The 24,771-nt window shown below is 39.8% G+C and overlaps 1 protein-coding gene across 1 annotated transcript in view; it reads left to right on the top strand.

The window, feature by feature from the left end:
• The window catches only part of GRIN2B (glutamate ionotropic receptor NMDA type subunit 2B), a 416,455-nt gene that overhangs the window by 141,141 nt on the left and 250,543 nt on the right, over window positions 1–24,771 (top strand). The gene's annotated exons all lie outside the window — the stretch shown is intronic.

Below are 24,771 nucleotides of genomic sequence, written 5' to 3'. Positions count from 1 at the left end.
TTTTTTGTGTTGTTGTTGTTCATACTTGCTAATTTTATTTATTTATTTATTAATCTTGCAATCCATTATTTTTTAATTTTACGATACAATTCCATAGGCTCTGTGATTTCCCTTAACCCCTCCCAGAAGGATTTGTTCACATGCTTGCTGCCTGTTGGCCAAGTGTTCAGGGTGTTGGCACCTGAGCTATAAGATGATCATTAGTGTTTAATCCAGAGAATTCCCCCAGATCTATCATTGTCCTCTGGGGCAACTTATAATTTACTTGCACTGCTTCCATAGCAAATCAGGAAATCATCTTGCGTACTGTTATTGTTCACCATACGCCTATGATAGGTGGGTGGGGATGACCAGGCTGCTGTATACATTGGCCCTTCCATGCCAGGCATCATTTACTCTGCTCTTGTGTACAAATGACTCTCTCAGAAGGGATCTGCAGGTGGGTCTGTGGCCTGAGACTGCTGCCTTCTTCTGCAGTGAACAGAGCTTTGACCTTGCGTGCCCACTGCTAATACCTCAGCTTCTCACCTGAGACAGGAGGAAAGGAAACAGGAAAGCACTTCAAAAATTTTATGGAAAGAAATAGAATTAAACCAGAATGCATATTTTCCATATGCATTTATAGCCTGATCATATTTATTATATATAGATACTTATATTTCTGTATTTGTGTATATTTTGAACTTGTACCTCTGATAATGTGTGTCAAAGATAAGCTTTCAGTGTTTATTGAAGTGAACAAATGTGTGAGGAAGATGAAATAAGGCTTGTGTTTGCTTCATATGATATTAAGGCGTTTTATTTTCCTCCCACTGTATTCTTGGTAGTTTGTCCACTATTCTCATTAAGAAGTGAAAGAGTTGATATTTTAGCGTATTTACACGAAATTGTAAAAGCAGAAGTTGTATCCAGAAAGACTTATACCTCAAAGAAGCATTAGCTAACCTTGTTTGTTACAGTGTTTGCCGTACTGAAAGTTTTCCATCTGAAAGAGTCTACATCCTGATGAGTTATAGTCCAAGTCCCCGAAATAATGAGATTTGGACTTAGCACGCAGTTTACTGAGTTTACTGACTTGATCCTGCTTAGGTTTAGATCTCTGCTGGAGTTACAGTCTCTTACCTTAAATACTTCCCTGCATTTGGCAGATATCTTCTACGTGGGTGTCTGACAGGGCTCGACTTGTTGACAGATCTCATTTTCTGATGACACAGTGATATACTTGGCATCTCTGATAGAGTGTCTTGGGTGCTTTGCCAAGTGAATTAAACCTGCCATGCTGACTCGGAGCCCTTGGATCTCTCAGCACCTTGCTGCTTTGGCCACTCTTCACCTTTGCATGACACCCTGGGAAGAGGGGAGGACCATTGTTTCTTTGATGTTGCTCTTTTGTTTAAGACCTGGAGCTATCAGAGATGTTCTGTAGTCCCAGCTGTGTGGACAAAGGCAAATCCTGGATTATGAAACAAGTCTCATAGACCAAAGCTAGATGAAATCTTACAGAATATGTATTTTGAACTCATCTGTATTAGACCAAACTGTATCTGGGATGTTACCAAATTATGCAGGTTGAACAGTGAAATTCTAGGTAGCACATAGGTCAGGAAAGAAATTATAAGAGCCATGAGGAAGCATTTGTGACTGAATTAAAGGGAAACAAATCTATACTAAAATTTGGCTAATGCTGTTGAAGCAGTTCAAAATATTGACTCAAAATCCATCAAGATATAAAATAGTGTTCAAGAAGATATTTATTCCTCCAGTAGAACTATAAAGCTTAAATATTTGCTAATTAATGTACTTTGCCATGTTATTAGGAAGGAGAGACAAAAAGCCAGGTGATCCTCTCAACAAAGGGAAAAATTGGAAAAAAATCTAGCACTCATTTATAATAAAAATGTACAGGGATGTTTATAGAGTTACAAGGTTACATTAGAACAGAAAAAAGGGTCTACAGTTAATGATCTAACCTTCTTCCTCAACAATGTAGGAACAAAAGAGCATTTTAAACCTAGAATAAACAGAAAAAAAGTGACGGGAAATCAATGAAATACAATATGGGCAAATGAGAGGAAATCAATGAAACTTAAAGCTAGATCTTTGAAAAGATCAGTGACATTGTTAAACCTGTAGCAAGAATGACCAAAAATTAGAGATATATACAAAGTCAGTGATAGAATAAGAGGGATGCTGCTATAGATTTTAATGCAATTAAAAGGCTAATAAAATACTATCACCACTTTTGTTCTAAAACATTTGATAATTAAACAAGTGAACAGCTTCCTTCAAAGAAGGAGGAAGCAAACCTACTAAATCTCATTCAAGAAGGGTTAGCCTGAGTCACTCTATACTTATCAAAGAAACTGAATTCCTAGGTAAAATCTTTCTTTCAAAGATAATGTCAGGCCCAGATGGTTTCACCGATGAATTCTCCCAAATGTATGAAAAAATATTCTGCACAAATTCTTCCAGTAAACAGAACAGAATGCAGGATTTTCTAACTCATAATTAGTGTTCTCTGGATACTAAGATATTCTAAGACAAGGCACAAGAAGATATTACAAGAAAACTATATGCTGTCTGTCATTATGGATATAGAAGCAAGAAGCTTCAACAAAACATTATCAGAACCCTTGAAGTTATTAAAAAAAGGTGTTCAAGAAGATGTCCATCCCAGTATAACTACATTGCTTAAATCTCTGCTAATCAATAAAATTTACCATATTATTAGGAAAGCAAGACAATAGCTACATGATCTTCAATAGAAACAGGAAAAAACTTGAAAAAATCCAGCATGTATTCATAATAAAAACTCAACCAATGAAAAATTGGAAAGGGATTTCTTAAATCTGATGAGTCTTTGATGGAAAAACCCATGGTTACTGTCATATTTAATAAAGAGGAACTGTGAGCGATTCCCAAGGCCTAGAATAAGGCAAGCTGTCTGCCTTAGCTACTTCTGTGTAGCATTAAACCAGGACCTGTCTCATGTGGCAAAGTATGAGAAAGAAGGGAAACGTAGTAATGGACAAGGAAGAAATAAAACTGTTTTCCTACATATAAAATTTTTGATATGGAAAATTCTAAAGAATTTGCATAAAATCTTACCTGAATGTAAGAAGGTCACAAAACAGTCAATCACGAGAAACAATTGCATTTCCATATTTTGAAATTAAAATATGTTTTGCTTTTATCTCTAGAGTCCTTCTGGGCCTTTTTCCCCTCTGATTGAAAATAGTGTCATTATAATAAATTTAAGAAAATACAAAGATTTCAACCACAGGGCACCTTTAGCTTAAATATTCAAAGACGCCTTTTGAATTTCAAATAATAGTACACAACTAGAGTGTTAAGGAGGGTGCAAGTCTAATGGAGTGTTCAGTGTGAAAAGTAGATATATTATTTTTTCCTAGTTTAGTATCAATATTTTGGAATGTTAAATTTGATACCTTGTGAACAAGAAATTATGTGCTTTATTTAAAAAAAAATTCTTTTTTCAGAAGTCAAAAATGCTAAAAAAAAAAAAAGTACTGTTTCCAAAATTTTAGTGTGTATTTTTCCTTAAAACCAGCTTAAAATAAAAAATATGTCAGATAATTTGTTTTCATTAATTAGGAATCTTGCTTTAAAATGATTTTTCTTGATATTTATTTGACTTTTGGGGGAGTGGGGAGGTGTGCCATTTGTCTACTAATTTTTTTAAAGAATAAAGACATTCCTGTAATCACTCAAAGAAATATATAAAGAGCCTAGAATTTACAAAGAACAAAGTTGGAGGAATAATACTATTTTTTTAAAAAAAACTAAAAAAAAAACCCTTTAATAATAGAGACAGTTGGATTTTGGCATAAGGACAGATACAAAGATCAAAGTAACAGAATGGAGATCACAGGGTACCCTATATTTACATGTCCAATTTGATTTCCAATAAAGACATTAGTATAATTTACTACAGGTTTTTTCAATAAGTGTATTAGTTGCTCATATGAGAAATGAAGTGAACCTTAACTGAGAATTATCCTGAAGAAATTGAGCTAAATCATGTCCTTTGGATATCATTGATGTAAGAGAGGACAAATTGCCAATCATCAAGTCAATAATAAAAAGTCCAATTACTAAAATGTTTGTGAATATATACATGTTTGTGTATACTTTTATCTTAAATGGGTAGGATATTTTTTAACCAGTTTTCTTTTTTCTTTTTTTTTTTTTAAAGATTTATTTTTATTATTATTTTTTTTTTTCATTGGAAAGGCAGATATACAGAGAGGAGAGACAGAGAGGAAGATCTTCCATCCGATGTTTCACTCCCCAAGTGAGCGCAACGGCCGATGCTATGCCGATCCGAAGCCAGGAGCCTCTTCCGAGGTCTCCCACTCGGGTGCAGGGTCCCAAAGCTTTGGGCCGTCCTCAACTGCTTTCCCGGGCCACAGGCAGGGAGCTGGAAGGGAAGCGGGGCCGCCGGGATTAGAACCGGCGCCCATATGGGATCCCGGGCGTGCTAGGCGAGGACCTTAACCGCTTGCGCCACCGCGCCGGAACCCTTAACCAGTTTTCTTATCTGTCCTGATCTTGTCAGAGCGGAGGGTTTCTGCCATCCAGGCTTGGGGCTGTTGTTGCAATTGTGAGTAATGTCTTTATGTGACTGTTTTAAGACTTAACAGAGGCATTGTAACGTGTTTTCCACATGAAATGTTCTCATTGAACACAAGTTTTTAGCTCTGCCCCATGCTTTAATTCCTTAGCTGTTAATTTCATTAACCTTTCTCTAATTCTGTTACATTTTAATTACTTTTCTTTCCGAGCATACTTCATCTTACCAGGTAGATGATAATTGCATGTACTTATAACCTAGTGCCCAATCCTAGGGGACTTCCGTAAGTTCATGGAAAAACAGACTTACAAGATTAAATTCCATGCATTTTCCCCTATATTACATATTTTTTTCATGAATTTTTGAAGACCCTTCGCATGTTCAGACTTTTGACTACTGCTTAGTTGAGTGTGGAACAATCTCACAGATACCTTTGGAAAACTCATTAGCTCAGCTCCTTTTGACAAAATGGTTTCTAAGTGTGGTATCATTACCTTGAGGTAAATATTTTACAAGTGTGATTCTATCATTTTTCCTAGATTCTCTCCCTTTTTTGTGTACTCAGTCTTTTTCAAGTATCTTCTGTTAGAAATTCTTAAGACTTTAAGCCCAAGCCTTTAGGAAGTGCTTACAGTACAGAAAAGTTGTCAGGAGAAGCAGAGCAAATTAAATTGTTTAAAGTTCATTCCTTTATTTTTATTTGACTTGTTACCTTATATATGTTAGAGTGAGGGCGTATTTCATGGCCAGGACTTAGAATATTTATGGCCAGCTCCTTACTGCTTCATTGCCTCCCATATTTTCTAACTTACTGGATTATTTTTTCATACACTTTCTTACTTTTATGTAGGACTGTTTACCTTCTGCAGAATGCCTTGGGTTTTCTTTTCTGGTGCCAGGCCTGTTCTCTTGCTCACCTGGCCAATAAACTGATTTTGCAATTTTCTTGGGGCTGAGAATAACCTCCCCCAAGTATATGATGTGTGTAAATGACCTGTTGTGTGTCAAGTGTGTGCAAGGGAGTGATAAATCCACTCATTCTGGGAGCCACCCGTGTTGCCTGGTTGCAGAGCATAAGAGAATGAGTTTGGGGGTTAGAGAAACTCCATGTGAGAAAGGACAGTTGAATCAGGCACAGCATAATAGAGATGATTGTGGGTAGAAGAACAAATGGGGAAGCCACAGCCAAAGCTGAAAAGGAAACAAAACAAACAGGAATACAAGGAAACAAAAACAAAACAGCAATATGGAGTACAAACAGGAAAGCTCAGGGAGTATTTAGGGAAATTGAGGTGTTCTGGATAAATGAAGCCAGTGGAACATGGTAGAGAGGAAGATGGGAAAGAACATAAAGAAGATGTTAAGTTGGAGCAGATTAGGAAAGGCCCTACATGTGATCCAAAGGGGGTAGGATCCTCATTTTGGTTATCAGGCTGTTACAGGTATCTAGCCAAGGACTAGAGAAGGCACAGACATGAGGACAAAACGGGAAGGCTTACATTTTTAGAATTAAGATAGGATGGATGGTACTTAGTTACCAAACTCTTCCCTTTCACAGTTGAGTCATTCATCTAATCAATATTTGCCCACCTTTCCACTTCATGTACACTAGGCATTGCACTAAATATTAGAAAAATAAAATTGGCATGACCCCACCCTATAACAAGTACAGTGTTTTTTTAAAGATTTATTTTCACCTGAAAATCAATGTTTTGCTTACTGTTATGTCCCCAGCACTTGATTGAGTTGGGGAGCCTACTAGTTGCTTAATACATATTTGTTAAAGACATGAACTATGGTGGGAGGGTATATGGGGAAGGGAATGACAGTCTCTTCTCTATTTTATTGTAGCCCAGAAAAGAGACCTTTCTATTGATTTTTGAAAATGGAAAAATCAGAGTAAATAGGGTTGTTTGGCTTTATGGCAGCTGGGATGGCACTAGGAGTTTGCTTATAAATCTCGTCTTCTTTTGGAAGCCCCCTGTGTACCAGCAGGTGGTTATAACCTGCTGTACATGAAGTAGAAAGGTGGTTAGCAAGATAGGGGCAGCTTATTTCTTTGTTCCTTTTTGGAATCTAGTCTTTTGCCAAGTTTTAGGGTATTCCATCAGATAGGGCAAGCCAAAGGCTTTGTCCAAAGTTGAGCTAAAGATGCAAGTATAGCATCCACCACAGTTAGGAACCAAGTGAGAAGCTCTTTGTGGTGTGGGGAAAGGGAGATTAATATTTATTTTTACTCACCCGAAGAATCGTCATTTAATTGTCAATCTTGGAAATTCTGGGTCTTACGAGAGATGGACCAAATTCATAATCTCTTAATTGTGCCTGCAAGCTAGCAGGTTCTGAAAACCAACATTTCCTTTGTGTTTCATTTAATTTTAAAATCTGACCTGCTATGAATTCATTTGGCAATAAGATACGTTGCAAACTGCTACTAAGGTATAGACAACTTGATGCTAACAGTGCTCAAATTTGTACCTTTTGTGAGAACAGCCCTTTTGTGTTTGATATTCCCCCAAGATTTGTAGGATGCTGTTAGGCTGTTTGATAAGGGTATTTTTGTTGCTTTACTAAGTATGAGAATTTAAAAATGTTTAGAGAAAGTAAATGTGGATTGGTTTTTGAAGATTCATAGGATGCTGTTTGGTTCTTGGTCATCTCCTGGATAAGATACCTGGGGCTGCCGATGTCAAATGACAGACTGGTGTTTTTTGCAATAGAAGTACATTCTCTCTCATTTCAGAGGCTGGAAGTCCAAGATGAGTGCAGCTTTGACTTCTCCTGGTGTTCCAATCCTCTCTTTGGCATATAGATGGGCTCCTCACTGCATCCTCACATGGTCTTTTCTCTGGGTACACGCATCACCAGCATCCCCATCTCCTATAAATGACACCCACGGGATTTGGTGAGGGCCCACCATGATGGCCTCCTTGTAACTTTAACAATGAAAGTCTTATCTCTGCATTCAGCCACATCATAAGATTCTGGGGCATCAGCATATGCATTTTGGAGGAACACAGTTCAGGCATAAAACTACCATAGGCTGTTAGGAAATGTGCTAATGTATTCCCTGGGTATTCAGTGGGCAGGGCGAGGGTTGCTGAACATCGAATAATGTAGAAAAGAGCCTTGCGTGGTGAAGAATGGACTGCTAACAGTGTTTTTTTTTTTTTGATGGAAAATACTGATAGAGGATTCAAAGAGAGGTTTGACCCAGACCCTGGGGTAGAATCTACCGTGATTTCTCTGTCTTTGATATAATGTTCTCTTCTTATATTACTTTCTATTCTCCTTTCTTCACTCTTCAATTGGTCCTCTCAGTTAGCGTCATTAAGATCTATGAAGCAGGTATAATAAACAAATGGATCTAATTATAGAGGACTTGGATTGGAGTTCTGATTTCCCAGTCTCTAGGAATAGCAGGGAATTTGTCCATCCTATTTCTCCCTAACTCATCTGTGTCTCTTAGTTGGAAATAACCCCCTGTTGACAATGAATCTTGCTTTGCCTCTGGGCTTGCACTGGCATGAAATAAAATTGGACACAGAGCTTAGTACAAGTTCTCCAACAACTAGGGCACACACTTGTAGCCAGAAATATGCCTCTGGCATCTGAAGGCTCTCATGCCTTCCTGGTTGGCTTTTGGTTCCAACGTGCCAGCTTCTCTTTCCTACAGGGTCCCTTGCTCCTTCCTGCCCTTTGGTAAACATGGAGGTAATGGGATCATCCAGGTTCTTATTCTAGTTGAGAAAGTTGAAATGCTTTGCAAGTTGGATCACATTCATTAGAGTCACCATAGGTTGTTAATTAAACTACAAGCCAAGGTATAAGAATACCAGCCCGATGAGCCTGTTTCACATACATCCACTGTCCAGACAGCATTCCATGTGTGATTTCTTGAGTCATGCTGAATGATTCAGTCCCATTTTTACAATTTCAATGTCTAGAAGGGGAAAAAATGTAACAATTGCCACTACAATACATAAATAAAATGAATAATTCAGAACTCCTGTCTTATTTTATTCTCTCTTATAGAACTAAGTGATGCTTGCTTTCCATTCCACAATACTGAGTGAGGCAGGCAGAAGAGAACTCTTGGGTTGAGAAATAAAGACATAGCATTTGAGGGGTTTGTCCCAGAAGAGCCGTTCCTGAGCTGCCAGAAATCCGCAGCCTGGTTTTAATTCTCTCTACCTATGTGTATGTGTGTCTTCATATTTGCATGTGCACACACATACATATGTGTAAAATACTTGTCACTGTATGTATATAGGCTGTCCCAACTCGGTTCATCACTGGGTCCTTTTCAAGAGATTAAACACAATCACAATCTGTTTGCAACTGGCTATCTTTGAAGTTCTCTTTTGTTCTCCCTGTGAACAGTTTTCTTAGCAACCATAGTTTCAGGTTCTTCTCAGGTTTCATAATTTGCATATTTGCATATGCACTACACATGGGCTATGGTCAGATTTAACAGTATTAGTTGGAGAAATAACTAAAAACCTAAAAGGAATTCCAGGAGTGGCAGCTGCGATGCTTTGGCTGGTGTGCGGAGCCTCTGATATGCTCTCTGAGATTGCTGAGCATCTGTTCGCTAACAGGCTTCCTGACCTTTGCTTTGCTCCTGGTCAGTGGGCACTGCTCCAGTTCAGCTAGACTACGTGTCACGAGGCCAGATTCTGGACCACGCACTGCTCGCTGCCACTTACCTCCTTGAGAAGATCACAGAAAAAGGCATGAGGGATACATAGCTTGCTAACAGACCCAGGCATCCTTCTGCAAGATTTTTCTAACTGATTCTGGAAGTCCATTGCTGAAGTTTCACTCTATTTTAAAAAATCTTGGCAAAGGGACACAAGTGGAAAAAAAAAATCCTACCAAATCCTCCACTGGCCATCAAAGATAAAGATTAGGGGCAGAGTCTCATGAGTATTCTAATAGTTAATTGACAATTTGGGATTTATTTTCTGGCATTCCAGGCAAGCAAAAGCAGATAACCAAAGCCAGTGAATGGGATTAGTGAGCCCATCTCATTAGTGTACTTCTTGGCAGGATTTTTATGTTTCCAATTTCAAGTATAGGGATTTTGATCTTTATAGATGTGTGTTTTACTTTACCCACCTCCCCTGAAAGAGGAAAAAATATTGGTTATTTTTTTCCTACCATAGGTATTAATGTATATTCAGATAATCTGATTAATGCCTGGCAAGAGCACTCCCACCCACTCTTTCTCCACACAGTTTTTAATCATTGGTGGAGGAATTGGGGGCACTGTGCTATGGAAGTGAGTGTGGGAGAGCAAAGTGAGAGATGCTTTAGTTTCAGAGGCCTGGAGGCACAGAGTCAGAGTGCTGTTTCCATGGCAGTGCTATGGAAACCAGGTTCTGCCGCTCACTCCTTCCCAGAGTGGAATTTCTATACTTCAGATGGCATGGGCTCCAAAGCAGCCTCCTGCTATCTTATCCAAGCTGACTGTATCTTTGCAACTTCTTTGTATTCTATTTGTTAGGTCTTTTCTAAGTAAGTTGGAATGGAGAAAGGAAAATAGGAAACTAATCCAAAACACAGGCACAAACTCTGAACCTTAAATCTGTTGTGCCTTTACTGCTAGGGAGGCCAGAGAGGAAAAGTTAGGTTTACCGTATATTGTTTGTCCTTTCCATAAGTATATGTGGTTCCATTGTATAATGTTTTTAAGTCTCAGATTATTATAGGGGTCAGTTCTTCATGCCTATTTTTTTTTCTTAGGTTGTTGAACCAGAGTGCAGAATCTGTCCCTTTAGGAAAACCTATCTATCATTTCTTATGCCTAGCCACATATGGTGGTCTCATCCTTAATGCAAGTTGTGCGTACATGCTATTTTTCACTAATGGGGCCTGGATGAAGGATTGTGAGTCACCGTAAATCCTTTACAATGCTGCACTTGCTTCTCAGGTGTATGCATTGCTAGCAGTGGATTTGTGGTATCATCTCCATACAGGGGGAACAGCAGGTGTTTTATGTGTGTGTGTGTACATGTGCTTGTGAGTTGGACCTGATACAGGATGGTGATTACACTTGCAGTTGTCATCCATTCATATTCTTTGAATGGAAAGATCACTGTGTAAGGAAGGACATCAAATAAAGCCTTTGAATACAAGTCCCAGAAGAAAAAATGGCTGAACTCTACAGGCTCATTTTTAGACTGGGAGGAAGAAAATACACAAGTATTTTGATCTTAGCTTTTCAAATAAAAGATAAGCATAGTGGGCTTTATGCATGACAGTTTAAAGTGAGATCTTATTTTGCTAGATTTTAAACCCACAGCCTTCTTAATGTATGTTTTCCAAGCTCTCATATTACATAGACATTCCCAAAGGGCTTTCATTAGAATGTAAATACATCTTTTCTATAGTGTTTTCAAGTTTTTCTTTCTTCCTCTCTATAGATAAATACACATTTCAAAAAGCTCATGAAAAATAGAATTAAAATGAGTTTATTTTGGTGCAAAAAATTTAAAAATCCATACATGGTTTTCACACTTTTTCTTTAAAGGTTTGTTTTTTATTTGATAAGATTTTTAAAGGGAGTGGAGGAAAGAGAGACAGAGAGGGGTCTTCAGGCCACTGGTTCACTCCCCAAATGGCTAAAATGGCTGGAGGTAAGCAGATCTAAACCTGGGAGCCAGGAACTTCCTTCCTGCCTCCCATGTGGGCCATCCTCCGTTGCATTCCCAGGCTACAACCAGAGTTGGATCAGAAGTGGAACAGCTGGTAAGAAACCAACACCCATATGAAATACCAACAGTTGCAGATGGAGAATTAGCGTACTATGCCTTTGCACTGGACTGCACATGAGCATTTTGAAGACCCCTAGTATAAATGAGAGTTAAAAACTTTTTGGGATGGCTGGTATTGGTAGCATCCCGTCTTGGAGCACTGGTTCCAGTCCTTGCCATTCTACTTCCTGTCTAGCATGTCTGAGACAGCAGTGAAAGATAGTCCAAGTTTGGATCCTTCATGGAAGACCCAGATGGAATTCCTGGCTCCTGGTTTAGATGCTTAACCCAGCCTGTCATTTGTGAAGTATGCCTGAAGATAAAAGGTGTTATCTCTTGCTCTCTCTCTCTCACTTTCTCTTTCCACTTCAACCCACTCTCTTTCTCCCTTTCAAAAAAAAAAAAGACTTAAAAAATCACATGTTTGTGGGAAATGAGATTAAAAGATTATTTTGATGCAAACATTTTTGAGATCCACGCATATTTTTTTTCACAGTGCATACTGATCTTGAACCTTTTTGAAGAGCCTTAGATATCCCCGAATTTCTCCCCTCCCATGATTCCATTTACCTCCTCAATAAGCAAACCATTCTTTTTGATGATTTGAAATACACATAAAGACACATACATGTATATCTGAGCAGAGATTTCCCCATTCACTGGTCTTTTCCTCAGATGCCTCCTGTAACAGAGTTGGGCAAAGCCAGAGTCAGAAGTCAAGAACTCGATCCAGGTATCCCATGTGGGTGCTAAGGACTCAATTTACTGAGCCACCAGAGCCACCAGATGCTGCCTCAAGGGTGCAGAACCAACACTCAAACCCAATCACTTGGATATGGGATACAGCTATCTTAGATGTGTTAAAAGCTACACAAAATTCTTGCCCTTTTAGTTATTTCTCATTATTTCATGTTCAAGGAATTCATGCATACCTGGATACTCAGTGATTATGTTGTTATGGCATCAGAAATTTCTATTTTTTTGTTGAATGATGGCTTTACTTGGCTCAGTGCTGAAAGACCTGTGTTTTTTCTGCTAGAGTTGTTGACATTGAGATTAAACCACAAGGCAATGTATCAAATTGATGTGCAGGAAGTTGCATTAAGTATTGATATCTGCTGTCCATCTGACTTTGTCACCCATTTATCCAACTAGTAATAGTTGTATAAACTAGTAAAATAGTAAAAACTAGTAAATAGTTATCTTTTCATTGATTTACCACAAATGGTTCATATGTGCATAGAGTTGTGTGATGTGTGGATCGTATCTATAAAGCCTACGATGCATAAAGTTGGGATCTATTGAATTGCTTATATTGAACTCTTTTGACACACAAAAGGAAGATATTATAGATTTAAACCTAAGATAAAGGTGTGGTCTAAAAAATCTTGAAAACAAGGTTGACATTTATAGATAGATTGTAAAAATCAAAGAGATGAAGAAAGAATTGAAGGTAACATTCATAGACAGGAAGAACTAGAAAATAAGAATCCAGGCCCTGTTGTTATCTGAAGTTGCCACAAGGACCAAAACAGCAGCCACTAGCCATAAGTGGCTGCTTCAGTTTCAGCTTCTTAAGGTTAAACAAAATGCAGTTACTCAAGTGAAAATCTTGATGCTTCGTTTGCATTTATACTGCAGATGTTGCACAAGAGTAACTTTCTTCTGATTGGGTTTGATCCCCTTCAGCCCTACCTCCATCACCTAAAATGCAGTGTGCAGTAAATGGGACCCCAAGCTGGACGTTCATTCTGGGTGCTAGCATATATTTGCCATACTTTTAAATAGTTCATTTCAAACCCTTAAGAGAAGCCCTGAATAAGAAAAACATCCAAATTCTATGTAGTATGAACCAAATTTTGGGCAGTATGAGCCATATTTCAAATGCTTGATAGTCGTATCTATTGCTTTCACAGTGGATAGGCACCGATATGAATAGAATATTCCTGATGCTCCTGCAGGTTTTAGTGGACAATGCTTTAAAATCTAAAAGAACTTGTTGCTGCTAGAGCAAATAATCAGTTATATGAACTTGAATTTCCTTGTGAAAAATCTGTCATGGTAAATAAAAGGTATAGGGGCTTAAAGGAAACTGGTTATTTACTGGAGGCTCATTATATGTTTCCTTAGGTGTTGAGCCTTATGGCTTTTTTTTTTTTTAACTGTTAGTGACTCAGGGAAATCTGTTACAAACCCCAGGATATATAACATAAGCATCACTCTAGACAAACCACTTGATCTAATGCTCTGCTCTGCTGGGTGCATCAGCCAATCTCAATGGCCAGGGTAGCATTTGGCTCTGACCTGTCCCTTATCTTCTTTTATGATCCCTCAAGCTGGGTGTTAATGGACACAGAGGAAAACATGCTGACAGCAGCTGTCATGTACCCACCACTCACATCTCTTCAAAGAGTTTTCCATCTTAGGCATCCAAACACTTACTTGCTGGATTCCCTGGAAGCATAAACATTGGATCATACGTCTAAACCTTTGCTGTTTTCTTTCCTGGAGAATTTTTTATCCATGGTGAGTTTCCTGTTTCATTCAAAAGGAATCACTTCAGGAGGAGTAGGGTATTGGAGGTGACCATTTCTTGTTTCCACCTCAGAGTCCTTGCCCAGTCCTTGTCCTGATAAGAAGGCTCAGATGTTGGCAGTGAGGGGTGGTGGGGGTGGGGAGTATGGCAGTGAGAACACAACATATACAGAAGCACATGCAAATGTGAGTCTCATCAGGTTCAGGTTCACCCCAAGGTGAAGCTGTTCAGCTAATTAAGGACTAGAGAAAAATAAGACTTCTGGAGAAGCATAGATTTGTTGCCTGTTTGCTAAGGTTGGTCATATTTTTATTGACAAGTGTGTGGGGCATTCTAAGTTGTTCACTCCTTTCACTCTGCATCCTATTGAGTGAATTAGCACGTTCGTATTAAGCAGGCCTGAATCTAAAGTGTCTTACCATTTCTGATCTTCAGTCTTTGCTGTTGAACCTCAGAGTGGTTGTTGGGATGAGATGAGAACTTCGCACAGCCCTGGTACATAGCTCCTAACCTTACTGTTCTTTGGCTGCTCACACTGCTGCTGTTGCTACTGGTTCCACCACACATTTAATTCTCATTGTACCTCCAGTTCCTGGAGCCTTTTCTGATACTTACACCAGTCATTTTCAGAGAAAGTTCATTATATTTTCACTCATAATATAAATGATTTTACTGTTTTGAACATCGTGTCTCTATGATAGACACTCTGTTCAGCGTATCTAGTCTTTTCATTCTTCACCCCTACCCTCACTCCTATTACTTTTGGACACTAAGATCTTATCTCGTGCAGCATCTCAGATTTAATAGAGGAAAATAATCTCTGAATTCTTTATTCATTTCATTTTCCACTTTGTATTTGCTGGATTTGATACTTTTCTTCATTTATTGAATGCAAAAGGCTGTAGCAGAATTTTGCTCATGAAAAATATTCAGAGTTGAAATAGGTTTAGTAGAAGAGGAGAGGAAAATGAAACAAATTGTATGTACAGATGAAAATAGAGGTTAGAATGAATAGCTAATAGGAAATGCTAATAAAACAGGCAAATACAATTCAGTCTGAGTGCTTGATCCCAGAAGTTATTACAGTCAGTGGTTTGGCCAAGAATTTTACCACACAGAAGAAAAACATCCTTATTTTTTCTTGCAGTTTCTTCTGTGGGTTGTACACCCAGAAGTGGTGCTACGCAGTGCCATACAGACAGCTCGGAGTGTAATAAATATTTGCTGAATTGATTTTGATGGAGAGTATATGGACTAATGAGCCAAAAAAATTTAACCATGCGTTTGAACAATACTATATTGAAAGACAATATACACTTAAAATACTTTTAAAGATTACTACTTATTATAAAGACAGATTTATAGGAGAGGCAGGGAAAGATTTTCGGTCCACTGATTCACTCCTTAAATGACCGCAATGTCCAGAGCTGAGCTGAACTGAAGCAGGAGCCAGGAAATTGCTCAGGATCTCTTATGCAGGTGCAGTCTCAAGGACTTGGGCCCATCCTGTACCACTTTCCTAGGCCACAAGCAGGGAGCTGGATGGGAAGTGGAGCAGCTGGGACACAAACTGATGCCCATTTGGGATGCTGGCACTTGAAGGTAGAGGATTAACCTGTTAAGCAATGCTATAAACTCCTAAAAATAATACCTCTATAAAGCAATGGCCTGGGTCATGGAGCCACTGGGGAGCATAAAAAAAGCTGAGGAGGTGGGTTTTTTTTCCCACAAAAGCATCCAATAGTCGAATTCTTGTGGGGTTTCATTGAGTTCTTGAAGTTCATTCTTAAAGCACAGACTTAGCATTCACAATCCACACTCAAACTCTCATTTCTTCATTAAAAGATGTCCTGTTGGAACAGATGTTGTACCATGGATTGAGTGACTTCTGGGGACTCATGTCCAAAATTTGAGTGGTTGGAATTGAGTCTTTCCTCCACTTCTGACCCAGATTCCTGTTAATGTATTGGGAGGCAGCAAGTAGTGGCTCTAGCACTTGAGTCCTGTCACCCAGATGGGAGAACGGGGTTGAGTTTCAAGCCCTGTCCAGATATTGCAGGCATTTGGAAAATGAATCAGCAGATAGGCAGTATCTCCCAATCCCCCTGTCTCTCACTCTTTCTCTATTCCTTCTATTTTCAATTGAATAAACTTTATTTTTTTCAAATGAATAAACAATAATCACTATGCTCAATTCTAAACCAGACACTTTAGTGTTGTTATCTGTGTTCTATCAACCTAGTGAGGCCTGATCCTGTAGCTTCATGTATTAAGCCCAAACTTTCCTGCTTTATAAAGGAAAAATGTCTGTTGTACCACTGAGCTAAGTAATACTGACCAGAATGTCAGCTGTGTAGACATAAGGAGTACTCATGTTGATGGTACTGGGGAAATAGTCACCTTGTTTTGTATGAGACAGCACCATGTGTAAAAAGAGCTTTTTCCTTGCAGGAAAAGAATGGGAAATAGTTTGGTTTCTTACTGTCAATTGTATCTTGGCATCTTTCTTATTATCCCCTGTCTGAACATTTGTCCATGTCTAATATACATCTGATTGGAGTTAAGCCGCTTTTGGGGGCCAGTTGGCTAATGACAAGATAAATAGTTTTGCTACTCAGTTCCATAAATTAATCAGCCTTAATATGACACAAAGCTAATGTTCCATTGCTTACTGGTCCCTTCATCCAATTTGGAATCAGACTTTCAGAGTGGGTGGTGGACTGTTTGTGGGAATGTATTATGTGTGATGAGAAGAGAAGGATTTTCCCATGACTCTCTCCTTATGCAATGTGAAGAAGAGGGCCAGGGTTTGGTTACATTAACAGAAGCAAAGGCTTTTAAAAAAAAATTTCTCTAATTCATCTGGCAATGAAATCAATATTTTTGAATGCCTACTGTGTATTAGATACTGCTTAGGTGTTAGAAGTGTTGCTGAACAACATCCCAGACTGGTTGGAGGCATTATTGTAGAACCCCCAGGCTAGGTCTTCTTGCCCTCGCCCAATGTGTAGAAAGCCATTCAATGACACTGGGTTGGTGGTAGAAATTAAGTCTTGTAGAGCAAGGAACCAGGCAGCTATTATTTAATTCCTCAGGCTCCCCGAGAAGTTAGAAGTAAAGATCCTAATAGACAAAAACGTGGGACTAAGAGATGCCTATGTGCTGCAAGGTGCATGATCAGTCAGTGATGCTATGATCGTTAGGGAATTTATGATGGTCTGATGGACGCCAGCCCATGGAAGCATGGAGGGGGAGGTTACAGGATTTCCTTGCAAATAATACTGACCATTAAGGTTCTTGTTTATTGGAGAAGGAAATGTCTCCCAGGATCATTTGCCTAAGTCTTTGAATTACTTTTGACACAAGGCAGGTAAGGATACTTTGTGCTAAGGGAGAAGGACAAGGACACCTGGGGCTGGGGAAAAGGGCATGGGACCTGGCCATGCCTTTTGTGTACGTTATAGGTGTTTGGCTTCAGCAGTGCAAGAACAGTGAAGGATGCACCATCTTCCTTCGTATGGTTTACAGTGGGATATCCGTACACCATTGCTCGTTGTGTAGTGGAATTGGTTCACTTCCCAGGGGGCTCAACTATGGGTTCAAGCTGCTGAGAGGATATACAGGCTCATCGATAATAAACCCCTTAGAACGATCAGATATCCACTGACTACACTTATTCAACATGTGTTTGCTGAGTATCTATTATGGATGGCCTTGGGGGTCTCCTGAGTGGACAAGATAGAATCCTTTGTCTCATGACACATGCCCTCTGGTAGGGGAGAGGGATAGAAAACAGACCACACAAAAATATGACTTGAGACAGAATTAAATACTGAGAAACATGTAGGCAGGGTCAGAGGCGAAGAACGACAGCGGTTGGGAGAAAGTTCATTTAGAAAGATGTGTAGGGGGAAGGTCTCTTAGAAGAGGCAAGTGAGTTGGCAAAGACCTTCAAGTGTGGGACTGAACCTTCTAGGTTCAGAATAGCAAATAGAAAGCCCCAAAGCAAGGATGAATGTGGGAACAGTGGAGTCAGGGGGCTTTATGTTTATACCAGTGTGCATGTTTCAAAAGTAGAACAAAACCCCAATTTAGGTAGGGTTATTCATTCCATGGTGTTCATTGAGTTCTTCAGGTCACAGCTTACTCTGTTGGAGAAATCCTCTTGCTTAGCTTACTTCTCTCTTCCTTTCTCTATAAAGTAATCCTTCACAGTGGTCATTGCTGGGCTAATAGTTCACTTTAGATGATTTTTTCTACTTTTAGAAAAGGATTTTAGGATTCTGAATAATAACTCCCACTGTCTTTTAGCATTTCCTATCGAGCTAAACACTAGGAATGCATCATTATCTCTTCTCATCCTCACAAAAGCCCTGCAATGAAGCTATTATTGTTCTCATTGTACAAATGAGGAAATAAAACTCCGCTATTTGAAAGTGCCTTGGGCATGGCCATGCCCTTTATTGCAGTGGCCTGGTCCTCGTCAAGGGCCTCCTGGCCTCTGACCCTCAAGGTCTTCCTACTGCACCCTGTTGCCTCTTTAAAGAGTTGAAGGGCATGGGGACACTCAGAGGAAGTTAAAAAACATTTTTCCTGAGGGTGTTGTCATTCAAGTTCTCAGTGAGGGAAATATTGGCACAGCCAGGAGGTATGGCAATGTCCGTGACATTTGGTTGTTTCTGCTTGGATTGAAGGTGTTTCTGGCTTCTCTAGACTGGAGGTCACAGATGCTACTAAACATCTTATGCCCAGGACTGCCCCACATGGGAGAATGATCTTGTTGAGGTGTTGCTAGTGTTTGCCAGGCTCAGAGACCCTATTCAGAGCTGTTTTTCTGCATGCCTGATACATATCCATGTTGGAAAGTTATCAGATGCACCTGCTACTTCTGTGCTCTGGACCTGGCCTGGTTGTACATGTCTTTGCTCTCATTCTAAGGAGAAGGAATGGTCTGACAAAAGTGACTCAGTTTTCAAACTGCATTTGCTCTGTTGTGTTTTGACCAATGACTGTCTGTGATGTTTGAGATGGGAGGGACTGAAGGGGGACAAAAAAGAGAGAGAGAGAGGAACTAGGTACCATCTATTGTTGGCAATGACTGGGGCCAAAGCTGGGAGCTCAGGGCAAAGTTCCCTCCTTGATGGTAGTCCTGCCATCACTGTTACTTCCTACAATGCCCTTTTGCAAGAAGCCAGAGTCAGGGCCTGGAGCTGGGAATTACACCTGTATGCTCTCATAGAGGATGCAAGCATCTTCATAGCCAGGTCATCTTACCAATGGAGTTATTGAAAGCCCAGATTCTAGTCTTTAAGGCTCAGGAACCCCCACATGTTTTTAGGTCATTCTGATGAGGTGCAGAGACCTTGCACTGGGTTGTCCCATCATTACATGCTGTGCTTCTCCCAGAGTGCTCTAGGTCGCTCTAGCAGCCTGGAATAGACCGTTCCTGGAAAGTTATCCGCATTTGGACTAGGTTATACCAAACTGCTTTTTGCTTCCAAGCTGAATGTGACCTCAGCAGCTCTGAGGTTTAGGGGTACTTAGGGTAGCCATTGAAATTGCAGCATCCCATATCAGAGTGCCTGGTCTGAAGCCTGGCTCTGTACCTGATCGCAGCTTTTTGCAAGAGTGCATCCATTGAGGCAGCTAGAAAAAAAATCTGTGGAATTTAGTATATAGGCTAAGGAAGCAGATTGTCCTCTACCAGCTAGCACCCCTTTCAACTTTAAAAATGCTCCTATACACTGAAAGGAAAGAGATGCCTCTGCTATCATCCGCTGAAACCCTTGAGCCATCTTCAGATGGTCTTTATGACTTTCTCCATTGAGACCTGAGCATCCTGGGCAGCTGTCAAGAGTGTCCAGCCCTATGAAGGGAGTAGACTGTGTGCGTTTTGCATTGATCTGTGTGGTACATAATGTCATTTGTAGTCTTCATCTGTCTCTGGGTCAAAGGGTTCATTCCATTGCTTACACATACAGATGAACATTATTCCCCTTCCGCTTAAAGCTTCTCATGAGAGAAGCAATCCGTAGCTGGGTTGGGGCCAGGGAAGGCTCTCAGTCTTGGACTCTCTTGCTGCACTAGCCCATGGGGTTGGAAGGCAGTTGAGGGCCCTTGACTTAGCGCCCTTCTTACTGTGAAGTCTCTTATACCTTTACTTTCTGACTTGTCTGACTGCAAAAAAAAAATGCTTTTGGTTTAATAAACGCCGGCTTGTAATATTCTGAAACAAGGAGGCTAATCAAAGGCCCTGTTTTGCAGAACAGGGACAGAAAATGACAAGATTAATTTCCGTAATCAAGCAGCTTAATTTGGACACTTTCCTCCCCCCCCCCAACCCCGTTGCTGATTGAAATTGAGGCAAATTTCACCGTGGTGAGATTCTAGCCTTGCCTAGGAAGGCTTACTGGAACTAGAGGAGGCAAAGCAAGGTGACCGTGGATAGATAAAGGAGGGAAGAGGAGAGAGAGAAGCAGGGCGAATCACATGACATGAAATATGAACAACTGAATAGAGGAAGAAAGTCCATGGCTTTTTTTCTAGAGTCTTCTTAAAATGAGTGGTGTGCCCTTTGTTGAGATGTTTCCATCAGGGGCCACGGACAAGGTAACCATCACACCCGCACAGCTGTGCCGTATTTGGACAGAAGGATACCATCAAAATCTCCTGATCTGAATGACCTTTTGGTCAAAAAGCAGTTCCAGAAATGTGAAAGAACTTGTACCTTGTTCATTAATACCAAGCAAAATTTCAAGATAGGAAGTCAAGAAGGTTAAGCAGTCTTGTGGGATTTACAAGAAAAGAAATGGTAACACGATGATGAACCTTTTATTTGTTCAAAGTATTAAAGTTTATGTAAAAGGCACACTCAGTATGTTTAAGTGGCAGGCCATATTGCTCCAGTTAGAATTTGGACTGAATATTTTAACCCTTATCTCACCCGAGGTACAAAAGTCACATTAAAAGGATTCACAGTTGGACTAGCAGAAAAGAACAAGGGAAGAGCTTCATTATGCTAGATGGCGGCAGGGCGGTGGGGGTGGCGTGGGGGGTGGTGAGGAATATGATCCCCAAAGTACAAGGAACAAAAGCATAAAATTAGTGAGATGCAATTGCATTAAACTAAAAAAATATATACACAGCAAAAAAAAAAAAAAAAGCATACTAGGGAGACAACTTACGGAGTGAGAAAATTATTTGAAACATTTGAGAACCTCAATAGAAAGAAAGGGTATAATATGGTTTATAGAATCAGAAAGGGGCCTGAAAAGACATAAAAGATGTTAAAAATGCCCAGCATTGTTAATAATCAGGGAAGTAACCAAACCAAAGAGAGATAGCACCTCACCCTATTAGAATAACTAAAAAAAAAAAAATCTGACAATACTGATTGGTCCTAAAGGAACTCCTTGCTAGCACAGCCAGTATGGACAACAGTATTGGGGGTCCCCCAGAAGGTTAAAAATAAAACTACCATATGATACCACAATCAAACTACTACATTATTCCAAGGAAATGAAGTAAGTATGTTGAGTTGGAGAACACCCAAGTTCATTTCATTTCTATTCACAATATTCAAGCTGTGAAAACAAGTTATGTGTCCACTCATGAGAAATCAGAAAAGAGAATATGATGTGTACATACACAGTGGAATATTATTCAGCCTTCAAAAGGAAGGAAAATTACTTGCAAAAACATGGACGAACCTGGGAAGCATTATACTATGTGAAATAAGTCAGGCAATACGAATGCTGAGCAGTCTCACCTGTATGGACTCTCAAACTCTTGAACTGATATATAGAGAGAAAGATGGTTACCATGGTCCAGGAGGTAGGGGTCTTGCAGAACTGTTGGTCAGAGGATGCAGAAATTCAGTTAAAATAAGCTCAGATCTGTAAGCATAGTGACTAGAGAGTAACCATGCACTGTGTACCTTAAAATACTTGGGAGTATGGATTTCAAACGTTCTCAACACATACAAAAATGATAAACATGTAAGGTAATATATTAATTGGCTTGATTTAGATGAGCTGCAATGTAGACATATCAAAATGTTATATACCATAAATCTGTGCGATTTTTGTTAAAGTTGCAGATTTGAACGAATATTTTTAGATTTTTAATAACATAAGCATTAGCCTACAGTCTTTTGAAAAGCAAACACCTATCATGGGATTCAAGTATCTTCTCCTCTCTTGTGCTGCAGCTAGCACTGGATAATGTGGCTATTAAGGAGAAAAACCCATACCGCTCTGGTAATTTGGGTGAACTTTGACCTTTAGGTTTCTCTGCATCCGACTTACTTTGGGTTACAGGGTTAGCTTCTGTCTTAACCAGCAACCTGGTTTCTGTTGGAAAAGGTAGTGAGGCAGATTGCTCTGTGGGCAAGTTACATAGCTGTAGGCTGTAATTTTGACCTTGTCTTTGACCCTTACTGAGGCATTGCACCTCTCTGAGCTTTCGTTTGTTAATTGTACGATAGAGGTTACAATATCGATCTACTCACCAAGAAGTAATTCATCAGTGGTTTTGTGAAGGATAAGTATTAAACAATGAAATAGTTGGAAAACTGAGTGAAATATAGACAGGGAAGTTAAGTCAAAATCAGTCCAGACCAAGATGGCTAGCAAAGCAGCAAGGTCTTTGCATATGTCTGTGGGTGAGTTTGGAATGTGACAGAGGCAGTTCTGCCCAGGAAGTCCGTCAGTCCAGGCTAGCACATTGAGGTATACATAGGTGCACAGGAACCCCACTCCTTGAGCTGGGGTCTTAAACGGTGCTGAGTCCATTTTTCATTGAAAGAATATATTTGTTAAATACATATGAGCAAGGCTTTATGGCTACAAGGAACTCTTCCAGATTTCAGAGTTCAGAATTTATTGGAAGAAACAAGACATAAACCAGTGTGTATAATATAAGTATGGGAAACACCGCAAGAGCTATAAAACTAAGTGTTATGGATAGATTCAGGGAAAGTTTTAATTAGTACAACCGAAGAAGGCACCCCGAAGGGATGGTATTTGAATTCTGTGGATTTTCAGGAGGCAAGAACAAGGGCAAAGGGGGAGGGCAGTGTAAGTGGAGGGACTGGCCTGACCCACTACAAAAAGTGACATAATTTTCTACAGGAAACAATATCTTGCTTTTGGATTTATGTTGAGCAAATAGGAGGAGCAAGGATTACAAACTAGGTGAGAGTGTGGAGAACTCTTAAATACCCTTCTAGGACATAAGAGTATATGAAAGGAAAAATTACAGGAATAACAAAAGACTAACAAGGCACTGATCTTCCTAGGACGTGGAGCAGATTGAGAAGTGAAAATCAATTCAGAAAAGCATCAGTGTAGGGTGGGAGGGAAAACAAAGAGGCTGTAGAGGATGAATATTGCATTGAAAATATTTGTTACTTAAAAAGAGTATCTCAGGAGCAAAAAATAAAAAGGGACATCAGAGGGAAGAGGCAGAAGTTTGACAGGTACATCCTTGATCACTCAGCAATGCATTTTGCAGCCAAACAATAGAATCAGGGAGGTATGGAGAAAGCTGCAAATGGATAAATAATAAGTAAAGCACTTAGTGAAGTGACAACTCTGAAATGCAGTTACATGGACTGTACTTTAAATAGAAGCACAGGGACATCAAACAGCTGCTTGGGACAAACAGAACCCAGGTTCCTGGGCCGAAGGGCGAATGTCCACGTGGGTTTCTTTTCTGCAGCAGCTTAGACCTGCGCGGTGGGCATCCCCATGTGGACCGCTGCTTCCGCTCCAGCGTGTCTCTGCTTTGGCTTCCCGTGGGCCTGCCCCCTTCCCCTCTCACGGCAGGACTGTGGGTGTTTAGCTGTGTGCTTGGCTACAAAGTGGAAGAAGGCCTTTGAAAGTATTTTTGTGCCTATTCACAATCTCCTGAATTTTATTATCCAAGAGAACTTTAAAAGGTTTATAGAAAAATAGCATTAGAAGACAAATTTATTTTGGTATAAAAAATGTAGAAATCCATGCTTATTTTTTATAATACACATTTTCCGTGAAATCTTTGAAGTCTTCTTGTATGCATGGATTTCAAGGATTATTCACTTTTAGATGCAGAATCAGCTTGTATTTGAATTCCATTTTTCCAGGAACAATATTTACATTGGTTTAAAGAGTATTTTTGATTTTGCGGATATGGAAAATATTTCTAATACATCATAGTAACATAGAGTTTTAATAAATCTAATTGTAAGGCTGGTGATTCGATACAGCAATTAAGACACTGCCTTGGGACACCCACATCTTGTTTGCCTGGGTTTAGGTCTCAGCTCTGCTCCTGATTCTAGATTCCAACTAATACACACCATGGGGGCCAGCAGGTTCTGGCTGCTGTGTATGTGGATCCCTGCCACCTATGTGAACAAGTTAGATCAGCGTCCAGACTCCTGGCTTCAGACTGATAGGGTCCTGTTGGTTGTAGCATTTGGGAAGTGCGCTGGTGAATGGAAGTGTGTATTCTCATTCATTATCTATTTCCTTCCTCCCTCTCTCTATCCCTCCCTCACCCACTTCCTCTGTTCCTCCCTCCCTCTCTCCCTTCCTCTCTCATTTTGCCTTACAATTTCAGTAAGACAATGAAAACAGAAATTAACAAACTTTAAAGATGAAATTCTAGAGAAGAAGTATTGTGCATTAGAAGGGCAAGAGAACTGAGGTTTTGAAGGAAGGTTCGAGTTTCTGCTCTGGTCTTTAACAGTTGTCTGGAGGAGGCATGCTGCTTCATCTGATGAGTTCTTAGCAGTACTACCAACAGTAGAGATGCTGTGTGCACAGAGCCTGGCCCAGAATGGACACTTTTTTTTTCCTTTAAAAGTGAGGCATGCATTTATTCAACTTTGTATTGCCAAG

Source organism: Ochotona curzoniae, unplaced genomic scaffold (assembly GCF_017591425.1).
Source record: "Ochotona curzoniae isolate NIBS_2020 unplaced genomic scaffold, NIBS_Ocur_1.0 contig_1482, whole genome shotgun sequence".
In the NCBI taxonomy this organism is placed as follows: Eukaryota; Metazoa; Chordata; class Mammalia; order Lagomorpha; family Ochotonidae; genus Ochotona; species Ochotona curzoniae.
This window is presented reverse-complemented; position numbering and strand designations above follow the sequence as displayed.